The 15,660-nt window shown below is 40.0% G+C and overlaps 1 non-coding gene across 1 annotated transcript; it reads right to left on the bottom strand.

The window, feature by feature from the left end:
• Window positions 1–4,518: 4,518 nt before the first annotated feature.
• On the bottom strand, window positions 4,519–4,591 carry TRNAE-UUC (transfer RNA glutamic acid (anticodon UUC)). Its single transcript has one exon. It is a non-coding gene; the product is annotated as a tRNA-Glu (tRNA).
• Between the last annotated feature and the right edge of the window lie 11,069 nt (window positions 4,592–15,660).

The raw sequence follows: 15,660 nt of genomic DNA, 5'->3' as shown, positions 1-15,660 counted from the left end.
CTTTGGCGTGAAGGCCATCCAGATGCTAGCAATACATTTGGACTTCCCCTTAACATAATTTGCAAATAACTCATTTCCATCAACAATAGCTGGTAAGTTGGTGTTGTCTTTAGACATTTTACATTTAATTTCTGGATAATTTAAGGGTATGATGTTAAGCCTAATACTATTCTACAAAGCACCTCTCAAGTATTTGGAGCTGAGAGAAGTAAATATAAAAGTCACAGAAGAGGGATCCCTTTGCATACTCAATATCTATTTACTTTGTAAATAAAGAATAGGAGGCTAGAATTTAGACTTATGCCACTGGGTGCAGACTCTTCATTCCCTTGAGGAGTCCTAAAAAACCCCGGTTGCTCTTGAAATGCTGTCATAGGATTTATCAGAGGTGCCACACAAGCCAACATATGTGAAACACAGATGTGCTTTAAATTTCTCAAAAAGGAATTTCCTTATTCTAGCAAGTGTCAACAAAAAGGTTTCTGCAGGCTTATCTTGTGATACCACCTCCACCCCTTTAAGGAGCAGATTAAATTTCCTGAGATCACTCAGAGAGAGTACATGAAGTCACCCCCTTGATATGTGGTATGATTCCCCCTCACCATTCCTTTCCAGGCTTCAGGGGTACAGAGGAACCAAGAAGCTGGTAACAGGCTCCAAGTTGGTCTGTGTAACCCAAGATCACAACCTCTCTGTTGCTCCAAATGGGTGGAGAAATTGTCCAGCTCCTTTCAACATTCATCAAATATTTTTGAGCATCTACATGTTCCAGGCAGTGTGCTAGGAGCTGAGGACACAGAATGAACAATGCAGGCATGGCCCTATGCTCCTGTGAAGTGTATAGTCTAGCAGTACAGGCAGACTTGCAGTAAGAGATTGCCACAATGGGCTGTGATGTCATCTTGGTCCATCATTTCATGGACAGGCATCCCATGGGTAGGGTGCCATGGGATTTCATAGCTGAGGTTCTAACCTTTTCTTTCTTTCTCTTGAGAAAGAACCCTGGGAGCTCCAGGCACAAGACTGCATTTTCTCCAAAGACCTTTCACAGGACTGATTTTTTAACTATAGTAAGTTTGAGACCACTTCTACTGTTCAGGAAGTGGTTTTTGACAGAACATGCTAGGACTATATGGATACTAAAACCTGTCAGAGTGTCTCAAAAGCAAATGATATTTACTTGATGAGATTCCTTTCCAGACTTAGGTTTATATTTTCTAAGATCTAGGAGTAAGAAGAATCCCATTTGCATGGGTTTAAGAAGTATTTAGATATAGAAAGGCCCTTGACTTGACTGGTGCTATATCCTTTATTTCCAAAGCAATAACCCACAGAAAAGTGTTTTATTATCTCTGGCCTCATTCATTCATAAAATATAACATTTTTATGGCAAACGTGAATGATTCCAGCAGTTGTGTACAGAACTTAAAAATCGTCTTCATCCATTATCATTTTGGGGGGAAAAAATGGATAAAGAATCGGGTGAAAAATAGAAATAGTCATGGAAAGTACTTGTTTAATATTTAGATACTTTTATATTAAGTTATTTTGTTTTCAAATATTTGGCTAAATATTGATTGCTGAAATGTTGACAGGTTTGCCATATACAATTTTAGAATCCCTTTTTTCAATTTTATTGAGATATAATTGATGTACAGCACTGTATACATTTAAGGTGTACAGCATAATGATTTGACTTATAATGAATCTTATTCTTTTTGGCTTTTAGAGTAAACTATGTCTTCTAGTTTTAAAAAGGTTCACATTAAAGCAAAAAGCATGTTGTGTAACTTGATGGGCTCCCTGGACAGCCTCTGAGATCCCATTGAGCTTCCAATTTTTTATAATGCCCTGGATTATAAGAGTGTTTTATTGGTCTCAAAAAATATAAAATCCAAATACCTGTAGAAACATTAAGTTCTTCACTGTGTAAAATCATCATTAATTGTTTCTCTTCATTAAGCCCAGCTTTGACAAATATTTACCTGCTGGAGTTCCACCCTACCCTGGGCCTGGCTTTGCGCATCCCCAGAGCCCTTGAGCACCTCCTCAGGGAGGCCTGCCACACCTGCAGGCCCACATCAGCCAGTGCCCTCACCTTGCTAGAGAGACACATGCTGCAGCTGGCCCTGGATGTGTGGCTCACTCCAGCCAAGCCCAAGTCCTGGTACAGCGCACAGCTCCAGAAAGACGTAGGTTCTCTGAAAGGGGTAGGTGGGTCCTTGGCAAAGAGAATGTTTCCTCCCAGATGTTACTACTTAGCTTTGTTTTTATGTTTGGCTCTATTCCCCTCTATCTGGCCAGGGACAGATCATAGTCCTAGCGCTTGACAACATTTTTATTTCTATTTTTTTTCATTTTTGAAAAAGTTTCTAGTTTTCATTTTCAAAGTTTCTAGTTTATCAGGATGCTGCTACAGTTATAATTTAAAGGGAGATGTACTAGATATGGGGAAAATATTTTCTGGTTTATTATTTATATTTTTAAAATATCTTTTTAATTAAATTTTTTTCTTTCTATGATTCTTCCTAAAATGTACTCTTTTGTCCTGAGCCGAGATCTGGTAGAGGAGAGACAGCACTGAGTGAGGAGTCAGTGACTTGGACTCAAGTTCAGTCCTGCATTAACTTGCTGTGTGACTCTGAGCCTTACTTTCCTATTTTTTAACATTATGTTTGTGTATTTGAGGGGAGGAGGGTAGAAGTGAGCTCAATGATCACTAAAGCCTCTTCCAGCTCTAACGCTCTGTGGTTCAAACTGTGGCCCAGTGCTTTACATGGTGTTTGTAATTGGATTTTAATTTTTTTCTTTTTCTATTAAGGCTATCACAGTTGAGCCTGGGTTTCTAATTTGACCTTACTCTGGGTGGGTACTTGCTATTAAGATGAAGGAACTTTCAGGCTGCCCTGGTGGCGCAGTGGTTGGGAGTCCGCCTGCCAATGCAGGGGACACGGGTTCGTGCCCCGGTCCGCGAAAATCCCACATGCCGCAGAGAGGCTGGGCCCGTGAACCACGGCCGCTGAGCCTGCGCGTCCAGAGCCTGTGCTCCGCAACGGGAGAGGCCACAACAGTGAGAGGCCCGCGTACTGCTAAAAAAAAAAAAGGATGAAGGAACTTTCAAGGACCCCAGCTGCCAAAAATATTTGTTCCACAGGTCTGCCTCAGCCTCCTATCTCCTCCTGCCCAAACTAAAGTTTTATTTTCTTTTAAATTAATGTTGAGTTGATCAAAAGTAAAATTTAGAATTGTAGCAAAAGAGGAAAACAGAAAATTACTCTAAATATAACAATTCAAATGCATTTGTAATCATTATTTTTCTGAATTCAAGTATTCTTCATATACATGTTTTACATAGTTCTTTCTAATCATATCCTTCATACACTATCTCCTGTTTTTCTCAGTTAACATCATATTATATATTCTTCTGTACTGCTAATAGTCTTTATACTCACTCACCTTTACGACCACATAATTCCCTTAAGTGGTGAATCATAACTTATCCAACCATCAATGGGCATTCAAGTACTTTCCAATTTTTCATTATTATTAAAAGTGCTATAAGGTACATCTCCATGCTCACAGATTTTTCCGTATTTTGAATCAATTCCTTTGGATAGATCCCAGAAGTGGATTTGCTGAAGCAAAGTTTAAGTCTTTTGATTTATGCTGGCAGATCACTTTCCAGAAGAGTCATGCCACTGATAGTGTATGCCACTGATAGTGTATAAGAGTACCAGTTCTGCTATACCCTGCAATGTTAGTTATAAGCATGTAATGTCTGTGCTAATATATACATATTATATATAAAGGTGGCATTACACTGCTGATTTTCTTTCCTTGCTATTTGTTGAGATTAAATATTCTTCCAAATGTCTTGTTACTAATTGTATTTTTTATGAATTTTCTGTTCTTTCCCTTAGTTTATTTATCTCTTGGAATCCTAATGTCATTCCTATCCACTTACATGGGCTCTTCTTTAAAAAAAAAAACAAACTTTAACCCTTTTGTCCATCATATTTTCTGCAAACATTTTGCCCAATTTGTCTTTCTATTTTTTAACAGAAACTTATTTTCATGTAGTCAAATCTATTTGTCTTTTCTTTTGCAATTTCTTGTATGCTCCTAAATCCAGAAAGCAAAAATTCCTCCAGATGTTTCATATTTTATCTTATTTTATTCTAACTTCTTAAGGTTTTATCTTATTTCAAAAATATTTAACTCCTTTGAGTGTTCCACCTGGAGTGTGTGTGCATGTATGTGTGTGTATATGAGTGTGTGTGTGGTGTAAGGTATGGCTCAAAATAGAATTTTTCCCCAAATTACCAGCCATGTATCCTACTACCATTTATTGAGGATTATTTTCACATTGTATTATGGTAACAGATATTTTTTCAAATGTATTTTTCGTTCTCTTATAAATCGTAGTGTACCTATCCAGTCTCTCATTGATCCCACACTTTATTTTATTTTATTTTATTTCATATTTTTGACCACACTGCATGGCTTGCAGGATCTTAGTTCCCCAACCAGGGATTGAACCCAGGCCCTTGGCAGTGAAAGTGCCAAGTCCTAACCACTGGACCACCAGGGAATTCCCCACACAACTTTAATTGTTATTATTTTTGAAATGTGTTCAAACTGGGACCTAGAAATGATAAATATTCAGATTAATCTTTTGTATTGGGACAGAAAATGGGGCAGGTATTGCCCTCAGAAGACAAGCAGGAAATTAGTTTAATAAATCTCTTTATCACTTTGGAAGACTTCAATTGTCTAGAAATTGCATCTCTGAGTAGGCAAGGACTTTGGTAAATAAGTGGATCTACCCTTGGGAAGCCAAACCAGGAAAGGCAAACTAGGGGGTCTCCAAACTGGGTCCTTGCTGGGAGTGGTATATTAGAGGGTAGCCAGAGCAGAGGAGGTGAGCAAGGCAGAAGGACATTAAAAGAGCAATGTGGTTACTTCACCAATCACCCAGGGCTGACTGAGTGGAGGAGCACTGCAGAGGCAGTTTGGCATACTGTAAAACTACAGCTTGGGGGCTTCCCTGGTGGCACAGTGGTTGAGAGTCTGCCTGCCGATGCAGGGGACACAGGTTCGTGCCCCGGTCCGGGAAGATCCCACATGCCGCAGAGCGGCTGGGCCCGTGAACCATGCATGGCCACTGAGCCTTCGTGTCCGGAGCCTGTGCTCCGCAATGGGAGAGGCCACAACAGTGAGAGGCCCGCGTACTGCAAAAAAAAAAAAAAAAAAAAAGTACAACTTGAAACTAGGAAACCTAAGTTTACTCTTGGTACTGTTGTATGACCTTAGAAAATTTCAGTGTTGCTTCAGACCCCTCACTGGTAAAATGGAAATAATAGTATCTGTGATGCCTAAATCGTGGGTATCTTGTGAAAATAAAAATGAGTTAATATATGTGAAAATACTTGAAATTTTTAAAACTTCAATTAGAGTTTATAAGAAATTATTAATATTGTTATTATTGGCCACTAAAATACTTGAAATATATCAGATACTTCTATTTCTATTTAGGTCATCTTTATCATTTCTCTCTTTATTTTGGCTTAAAACATTTATGATAATGGTAATAGCAAATACTCTGTACCAAGCACTTTTGCATATATTAACTCACTTAACCCTCTCAACAACCCTATGATACAGTTTTGATCTATCAGTTCCTATTAGGTGCTGTTATTATCCTTATCCCCACTTTGCAGATGAGGAAACTGAGAGACAGCTAAATTGAGTAAGTTGCCGCAAATCTCACAACTTATAAGTGTCAGAGCTAGGACTTGAGCCCAGGAACTCTGGATCCAAAGTCTATGCTGCCGATGTATTTTTCTTAATATGTCAAATTTCTGTGTGTGTGTGTTTTAAAAAGTATTCTGTTTTCTTTCAGCTGTTTTCAGCTAAAGTGATGGGTGATCCCTTCCTCGTGGGGGAGATAGGCCTGCTTGCATTCAAGTCTGCAGCAGACGTAGGACAGAACCAAGGCCAAGATTCTCATATGCTGCTCCTACAGACATTTTCCAAACTTTTGGAACTCTTGACCCTCTGGCATAGGCTGATAGAGATGAGTCTGGGGAGTGTACAGTTAGCACGGTCAGTAGGGGGACTGAGGATCCAGATGGAGGATAACAGACTACGGGTCCCCCTACCTGCAAGCCTTGCCCCATCTGTGCCCCAAGAGTAGCCAGAGTGAGCTTTTTAAATGGCTGAAATGATGACCTCCCTTTCTCCCTCCCTCCATTGTTTATCCTCTCACTCAGGCCTCCCCACATGCCTCTCTGACCACTCAGCTAGGCTGGGTTCTCCTCTGAGCACCCGGGCTTCCTCTTCATTCAGCCATTGCCTTTTAATTAGATGCTTAATATTGGTTTGTTGGTTTTCCTGCTAGTGTAAGCTCCCTAGTATCCTATCAGGTGTATGAAGCCTGACCCTCACTGGGCACTCAGTGAATACTGATTGTATTTGCTCTCAAATATAATGAAGTTGAATAGCAGAGCAGAAGCAATGGAGGGCCTAAAGAAAGGAAAGAATGAGTCAGTGACAGCATCCAGGTCTGGCAGAGGTATGGAAGGTTCAGCAGGCAGGGGGAGAGAACACTTAGTGAGTTAGGTTTTAGGTATGAGCGTGAGATGATGGTAAGACATTTAAGTGAACATGTTCCCCAAACTGGAAAAATATGGAACTTGAAGATTTGTTGCAAACGTGTATGAGTTCTGTTGTGTTCTGTCCCCATGAGAGGCCCTGAAGACGCAAAGAGTCCAATCATCAACCCTCAACCACTGTCTAGGGCCTAGTGTGGCCAGGGTCTGTACTGGGGACTTTACATGTATTAGTTCATGTACTCCTCAGAATATTCTTTTGATATGATAGCTTTATGATGTCCTTATGATATATTATGATATGATAGCTTACAAACATGTTACCAGCAGGAAGGTAGAGGCTCAGAAAAATTAAGTAATTTGCCTAAGATCAAATAACTAGAAAGTAGTAGAAGCAGAATTCAAACCATGAGCCCAGATATTATTAACTGCTATGATACTACCTCCTCATAATTTCTGATCCTTGTTCTCAGGGAGTTCACAATGTAAAAGTTCCCCCTAATAAAGTTTAGTATGATATTTTAGTCATATGAACAAAATACTATGGGAGCACAGGAAATAGTGTATTTCACTCTTTCTAAGTGAATCAGAGAAAGTTCCATAGAAGAGGGCCTAGGGATGATTGTGTAACTCCAAAATTCATATGTTCAAGCTCTAACCCCTAGTACCCCAGAATGTGACCTTATTTGGAGATAGGATCTTTACAGAGGTAGTCAAGTTAAAATGAAGTTATCAGAGTAGGCTCTTATCTAATATAACTGGTGTCCTTATAAGAAGAGGTAGTTTGGACACAGACATACCCAGAAGGAATACTGTGTGAAACCACAAGGACAAGATAGCCATCTATTAGCCGAGAAATGCCTAAAACAGCTCCTTCACTCAAAACCCTCAGAAGGAACCAACCCTGCAACACTGATCTTGGACTTCTGTCCTCCAGAACTGAGACAAATTTCTGTTGTTTAAGCCCCCCAGTTTATGGTACTGTTTCACAGCAGCCTAGCAAACTAATACAGGTGCCAGTTGAACACAGCCTTATTGTACCAAATTCTCAAGATGAAGACGTGTGTTAGAATGGGGGTAAGAGAGGAAGGGAAGGCATTCTAGACACAGAAGCCTGAAATGCCAGAGCAACATCTGAATGGATCCTGGCTGCAAGCCATGGACACGTGAGAGTAGAGCTCAGAGTTGAAGCAGGACAGAGATGGGGGTCACAGGTTCTTACACAAGGGGGTGATGGTTAGGGCCTGGAGTTGAATGACAAACTCCCTAAGGAGGGCATGGAGAAGGTGAGAAGAGGATTAGGTTTAGAACACCAGGAAACAGGTGTTGAAAATAAAGAGGAGAAGCCGGAATGTAGCGGCAGCAATGGTGGCGGGACGGGGGCAGCAGTGCTTGGCTGCTCAGCCAGTGCCCTGGCATGGGGTGGGTGCAGCTCTTTGTGGTCCGCCAGAGCCACAACCGTGTCATCAACAGCCTGGGGGACCGTCTAGCAGGGGCTGTGCACATGCGACTGGCGCCACTGCCCTTCTAAGCCATCCGGGTGACCTGCATGGGGTCCTGCAGTGTCTCCAACAAGGTCAGTGACATGGCATGGGTGGTAGAGGAGGGCTATTTCAACAACCAAAAAGAGGAGAAGCCAGTGAAGACTGAGAGAGAGTAGTAAAGAGGCAGAAGCATGGAGATCCTGGATCCAGGAGAACAAAAATGTTCCTCAAGGAGGAGACAGGCCACCCATGAGGAGCTCTGAGAAAAAATGGTGAACCTCCTATTGAGGGCAATATTGGTGACCTCAGGAGGGCTCTGAAGATAGAAGCCAACTTGTAGGAAGTGAGAGTTGAGGAAGTGCCCAAGCATATTTCCTCCCACCTTAACTACTGTCTTTAACTGTCAGAGCTTAGGGCAGACTCAAAACCCTTGTGACTCATTCACTTCACACCGGACTTGGCTTACTTTTGTTTTGACTTTTGCTTTTGTGCTTATTCAGATGGTTTGGTTTTCTTACCACTTACTTTCCTTTTAGGGGAAAATAATAGCAAATGTTCTTGGCTTTTTTTTTTTTTTCCCTTTTAGTCTTATAAGGACTTGGCATGTGAGATGGGTTTTGAAGAGTTCCATTTGTATCTGAGGCCTGTTCACTTTGAATTTGCATCACACAAAGACAAGGTGGTCCATCCACCTCCTGTCTTTATGATCTCTCTGCTGGAGAACAGTGACCACATAGATAGGTGAGCCTAGAGAGGGTCAAAGTAAAAATAATGTAACAGTAGAATGAGTGGCCAGTAAAAACTAATTTCTATCACCGCTGGCCATGCAAATGCAATTGCATTCTAAATTCTCTCCCTTGTAATCTATCTGCCATGATGTCAATGTTTTTCTTTTCCTTTCTTTCTTTTTTTTTATTTTTTATACAACAGGCTTTTATTAGTTATCTGTTTTATACATATTAGTTTATATATGTCAATCCCAATCTCCCAATTCATCCCACCACCACCACCACCCCTGCCACTTTTTCCCCTTGGTGTCCATACATTTGTTTTCTACATCTGTGTCTCTATTTCTGCCCTGCAAACCGGTTCATCTGTACCATTTTTCTAGGTTCCACATATATGCGTTAATATACGATATTTGTTTTTCTCTGACTTCACTCTGTATGATAGTCTCTAGATCTATCCATGTCTCTACAAATGACTCAATTTTGTTCCTTTTTATGGCTGAGTAATATTCCTTTGTATATATGTACCACATCTTCTTTATCCATTCATCTGTTGATGGGCATTTAGATTGCTTCCATGACCTGGCTATTGTAAATAGTGCTGCAATGAATATTGGGGTGCATGTGTCTTTTTGAATTATGGTTTTCTCAGGGTATATGCCCAGCAGTGGGATTGCTGGGTCATATGGTAATTCTGTTTTTAGTTCTTTAAGGAACCTCCATACTGTTCTCCATAATGGCTGTATCAATTTACATTCCCACCAACAGTGCAAGAGGGTTCCCTTTTCTCCACACCCTCTTCAGCATTTGTTGTCTGTAGATATTCTGATGATGCCCATTCTTACTGGTGTGAGGTGATACCTCATTGCAGTTTTGATTTGCATTTCTCTGTCACTCAGATGGACTTCTTTGCTTGTATATGTGTATGTGCGGGTTTGTATTTGTGTGTGTATGTTTTAAACACTAATCTAATCTTGGCAGTTTTACAAAAGCCTACCTTTGAGCATATATTTGCTAGTTAATCAGAGCCTACTCATCCTTTTCTGATAACTGGGGAAACCTGATGCTGTCCAGATACAGAGCAATTAGGCCTGGAGCCTGCCTTCATGGGATGAAACACTGCTTATGGACAGACCAAATTCAGGCTTGTGGCTGAGGAGCAAGGATCTCAACATATCCAGCAGTTTGATCCATACATTTACATGTTGAGTAAGTGGTGATCCCCACCCTCAACTTCACCTTTCTGTTATGAGAGAAATTCCTAATTACTTTCACATTTCTTCCTTTAGCTCTTGTTCCATCCGGGAGTGGGAAATATGCAAGTGACCCTTGCATGCCAAGCTACTCAGAAAAATGCTTTAATGGTGGCTGTCCAGCAGGCGTCCTTCTATCACACTCCCTGAGGGGCCCGTCATGCTGATGTCAAGGTCAGCCTGTAAGATAGAGAAGCCTGAGGCGTGCTACCACTACCGCCAGCTACTGTCAGGCTGCCCCATTCTTTCCTCCCTCCCCCTTTCCCTCCCTCCTCCTTCCTCCACTCCTTCCTCCTTTCCTTCTTCCCATCCTCCCCTTTTCCCTCCTTGTCTTTCTCCCTTTTTTGACCATTTTTCCCTATCTTTTTACCTTCTTTCCTTCCCTCTTCCCCTCCCTTCCTTCTTTCCTAATACAAACTGACATATGATCAAATTCTTACTGGGTCTCTTAATTTTCAGTGGTTTGCTGATAATTTTTCCATTGTATGTGACTCTATAATATTGACAAGCTAGAATCAACCAGCAGAAAATATCCTGTTCCTCCACCCCTACCCTTTGTGGATAAATGATTCCATTGTTTTCTGTTTTATCCTTCCTGTATTTCTTTTTGCAAAAGTAACCAGATACATTTGCCCTTCTTTTTTTCACAAAAGGTAACACAAAATATATTCTCTCTCTTTTCCGAATTTTTTAGTTGTTATTGATATAATTCACATAACATAAAATTCACCCCTTTAACGTATAATTCACAAGACCATGCAATCATCACCACTATCTAATTCCAGAACATTTTCCTCATTCTCAAAAGAAACTCTGTACCCATTAGCAGTCAATCCCCATTCCCCACTTTCCTCAGCTCCTAGCAACCAGTAATCCACTTTCTGTCTCTATGGATTTGCCTATTCTGGACATTTCATATAAATGGAATCATACAATATATGGCCTTTTATGTCTGAATTTTTTCACTTAGCATAGTGTCTTTAAGCTTCATCCGTGTCGTAGCATGTACCAGTACTTCATTTTTGTTTTGTTTCGTCTTTTACTGATGAATAGTATTTTATTATATGTATATACCATGTTTTACTTATCCATTCATCAGTTGACAGACATTGGGTTGTTTTTACTTTTTAACTATTATGAATAATGCTGCCATGAACATTTATGTACAAGTTTTTGTAAGGACATATGTATGTTTTGAGTTTTGCTAACACTTTTTATTATCTCTTTTTTATTTTAGCCATCTAGTGAGGGTAAAATGATATCTCACTGTGGCTGTGATTTGTATTTTTCTAATTACTTATGACATTGAGCATCTTTTCATGTGCTTATTGGCTATTTGTATATCTTTGTTAAAGACATGTCAATTCAAATCCTTTGCCCTTTTATAAAATTGGATTATTTTTATTATTGAGTTATAAGAGTTCTTTACGTATTCTGAATACAAGTTCTTTATCAAGTATATGATTTGAAAATATTTTCTTCCATTCTGAGGATCATCTTCTTACTTCCTTGATGGTGTTCTTTGAAACAAAAGTTTTTCATTTTGATGAGTCCAATTTACCTATTCTTCTTGTATTTTCTCCATTCTGTTTCCAAGATTTTGAATCATCTTTACTATCATTACTCTGAATTCTTTTTCAGGTAGACTGCCTATTTCCTGTTCATTTGTTTGGTCTGGTGGGTTTTTACCTTGCTCCTTCATCTGCTGCATATTTCTCTGTCTTCTCATTTTGTTTAACTTAACGTGTGTTTGGGGTTTCCTTTTCACAGGCTGCAAGTTCGTAGTTCCCATTGTTTTTGGTGTTTGCCCCCAGTGGGTGAGGTTGGTTCAGTGGCTTGTGTAGGCTTCCTGGTGGAGGGGACTGGTGCCTGTGTTCTGGTGGGTAGGGCTGGATCTTGCCTTTCTGGTGGGCAGGCCCATGTCCAGTGATGTGTTTTGGGCTGTCTGTGAACTTAGTATGATTTTAGGCAGCCTCTCTGCTAATGGGTGGGGTTGTGTTCCTGTCTTGCTAGTTGTTTGGCATGGGGTGTCCAGCACTGGAGCTTGCTGGCTGTTGGGTGGAGCTGGGTCTTAGCATTGAGATGGAGATCTCTGGGAGAGCTCTTGCCAATTGATATTACGTGGGGCCAGGAGGGCTCTGGTGGTCCAGTGTCCTGAACTTGGCTATCCCACCTCGGAGGCTCAGGCCTGACACCAGGCCTGGTGTCAGGCCTGATCCTGTCAGCTGCACAGCCAGGTACGTGGGGATTTTCTTGCCTTTTGGGAAGTCTGAGGTCTTCTGCCAGTGTTCAGTAGGTGTTCTGTAGGAGTTGTTCCACATGTAGTTGTATTTTTGATGTATATGTGGGGAGGAAGGTGATCTCTATGTCTTACTCGTCAGCCATCTTGAAGGTCCCCCTGAAATAGGAGACTCCACTAAAGACACCAACCTCCGCAAGAGCTAGAGGTGCAGAGGCATTTTTTTCAGAGGGTTTGCAGCTTGCTGGAATGGCAGAAAGGGAGAAAAAGAGAAGATCCTCTAGGGCAAGGGAGGAGAAGTAAGACCCACAACTGCAACCGCCATCGCTTTCGGGACTGGGCCCAATTTACCAATTCTTCTTTTGTCACTTACTCTTTTGGTGTTACATCTAAGAAACCATTGCTTAATCCAAAGTCAGGAAGATTTACTTCTATGTTTTCTTCTAAAAGTTTTGTAGTTTTAGCTCTTACATTCAGGTCAATGATTCATTTATGGTTAATTTTTATATGTAGTGTGAGATAGGGGGTCCAACTTCATTCTTTTTTTTTTTTTTTTTTTTTTTGCAGTACACGGGCCTCTCACTGTTGTGGCCTCTCCCGTTGCGGAGCACAGGCTCTGGACGCGCAGGCTCAGTGGCCGTGGCTCACGGGCCCAATTGCTCCGCGGCATGTGGGATCTTCCCAGACCAGGGCACGAACCCGTGTCCCCTGCATCGGCAGGCAGACTCTCAACCACTGCGCCACCAGGGAAGCCCCAACTTCATTCTTTTGAGTGTACTTATCCAGCTGTCGCAGTATCATTTGTTGAAAAGACTCATTTTTCCCCATTGAATTGTCCTGGCACCCTTGACAAAAATCAGTTGACCATAAATGTAAGAGTGTATTTCTGGACCCTTAATTCTTTTTTTTTTTTAAAGAATTTTTACTCCAAAGATAAAAAAGTAATAAAGAGGCAGAGAATCACATAGTTATGCACTAATTAGATTAGGCATATTGATAATATTCCTTTGAAGTTGTAGATGGCAAATTTTTCCCTTTTACTTTCTTTTTTTTAATTACATTATGATTTTATTAGTATTAAATATAACAAAAATTAAAACATAAAGTTATCACATACAGTGCTAGATTATCATTTAAATACAACACATAAAAAATCACAAAATAAGAAATGAAAGAACAAAAACCAGGTAAGATTTATTTACACAACAGTGTAAAGCAACTATACTCCAATTTAAAAAAAAAAAAGATTTATTTAACGTGGTAGGTGTGCTTGCCTGTTCATAAGTTCATGCCAGTCTGGAACACAGGAGGATAATGCTACTTGCATATCTGCTGCACCATTTAATCCATTCCTTTCCTTTGTTTTTTCTGGATTAAGATTGAAAACCCTAGCTCACACAAACTAGTTGTTGTGAATGGTAATAAGAGCAGGATACTCTTTCGACTTATCAAAGGAAAGTCTTCCTTTATCTTAATCCAAAATGCGATAAACTTAATGTTTCATAATCATTCTTCAATGTATATGAAGAACTGAGCTATAATAATTCATTTTCTTCTTCAGGCACCAAGTTGAACTCAATTATTGATTCTGGGTTTCGAAAAGCGAATGGATCTTTTACCCAACAATTTTGCCTTAATGTTTCAAATTTCTCTTCTGGGAATAAATGGTTAAAAGTTTGACATAGAGAAGTGAGATGCAACAATATCTCTAGTTTTATTTCTTCCAAAATGTTTTCATTAATAACATTCTCTTTGATGTGATTCAAAATCCTTGGAAACATGTAGTCGCTAGGATGGTTGCTTTTTTTTTTTTTAACATCTTTATTGGAGTATAATTGCTTTACAATGGTGTGTTAGTTTCTGCTTTATAACAAAGTGGATCCGTTATACATATATATATATATATCCCCATATCTCCTCCCTCTCGCGTCTCCCTCTCACCCTCCCTATCCCAACCCTCTAGGTGGTCACAAAGCACCGAGCTGCTCTCCCTGTGCTATATGGCTGCTTCCCACTACTATCTATTTTAAATTTGGTAGTATATGTAAGTCCATGCCACTCTCTCACTTCGTCCCAGCTTACCCTTCCCCCTCCCTGTGTCCTCAAGTCAATTCTCTATATTTGTTTTTCTCTTTCTGACTTACTTCACTCTGTATGAGAGACTCTAGATCCATCCACCTCACTACAAATAACTCAATTTCGTTTCTTTTTATGGCTGAGTAATATTCCATTGTATATATGTGTCACATCTTCTTTATCCGTTCATCTGTCGATGGACACTTAGGTTGCTTCCATGTCCTGGCTATTGTAAATAGAGCTGCAATGAACATTGTGGTACATGACCCTTTTTGAATTATGGTTTTCTCAGGGTATATGCCCAGTAGTGGGATTGCTGGGTCATATGATAGTCCTAATTTTAGTTTTTTAAGGAACCTCCATACTGTTCTCCATAGTGGCTGTATCAATTTACGTTCCCGCCAACAGTGCAGGAGGGTTCCCTTTTCTCCACAACCTCTCCAGCATTTATTGTTTCTAGATTTTTTGATGATGGCCATTCTGACTGGTGTGAGGTGATACCTCATTGTAGTTTTGATTTGCATTTCTCTAATGATTAGTGATGTTGAGCATCCTTTCATGTGTGTGTTGGCAATCTGTATATCTTCTTTGCAGAAATGTCTATTTAGGTCTTCTGCCCATTTTTTGACTGGATTGTTTGTTTTTTTGATATTGAGCTGCATGAGGTACTTGTAAATTTTGGAGATTAATCCTTTGTCAGCTGCTTCATTTGCAAATATTTTCTCCCATTCTGAGGGTTGTCTTTTCGTCTTGCTTATGGTTTCCTTTGCTGTGCAAAAGCTTTGAAGTTTCATTAGGTCCCATTTGTTTATTTTTGTTTTTATTTCCATTTCTCTAGGAGGTGGGTCAAAAAGGATCTTGCTGTGATTTATGTCATAGAGTGTTCTGCCTATCTTTTCTTCTAAGAGTTTTACAGTATCTGGCCTTACATTTAGGTCTTTAATCCATTTTGAGTTTATTTTTGTGTATGGTGTTAGGGAGTGTTCTAATTTCTTTCTTTTACATTTAGCTGTCCAGTTTTCCCAGCACCACTTATTGAAGAGGCTGTCTTTTCTCCATTGTATATTCTTGCCTCCTTTATCAAAAATAAGGTGACCATATGTGTGTGGGTTTATCTCTGCACTTTCTATCCTGTTCCATTGATCTATATTTCTGTTTTTGTGCCAGTCCCATACTGTCTTGATTACTGTAGCTTTGTAGTATAGTTTGAAGTCAAGGAGCCTGATTCCTCAGCTCTCTTTTTCTTTCTCAAGATTGCTTTGGCTATTC

This window comes from Lagenorhynchus albirostris, chromosome 12 (assembly GCF_949774975.1).
Source record: "Lagenorhynchus albirostris chromosome 12, mLagAlb1.1, whole genome shotgun sequence".
In the NCBI taxonomy this organism is placed as follows: Eukaryota; Metazoa; Chordata; class Mammalia; order Artiodactyla; family Delphinidae; genus Lagenorhynchus; species Lagenorhynchus albirostris.
This window is presented reverse-complemented; position numbering and strand designations above follow the sequence as displayed.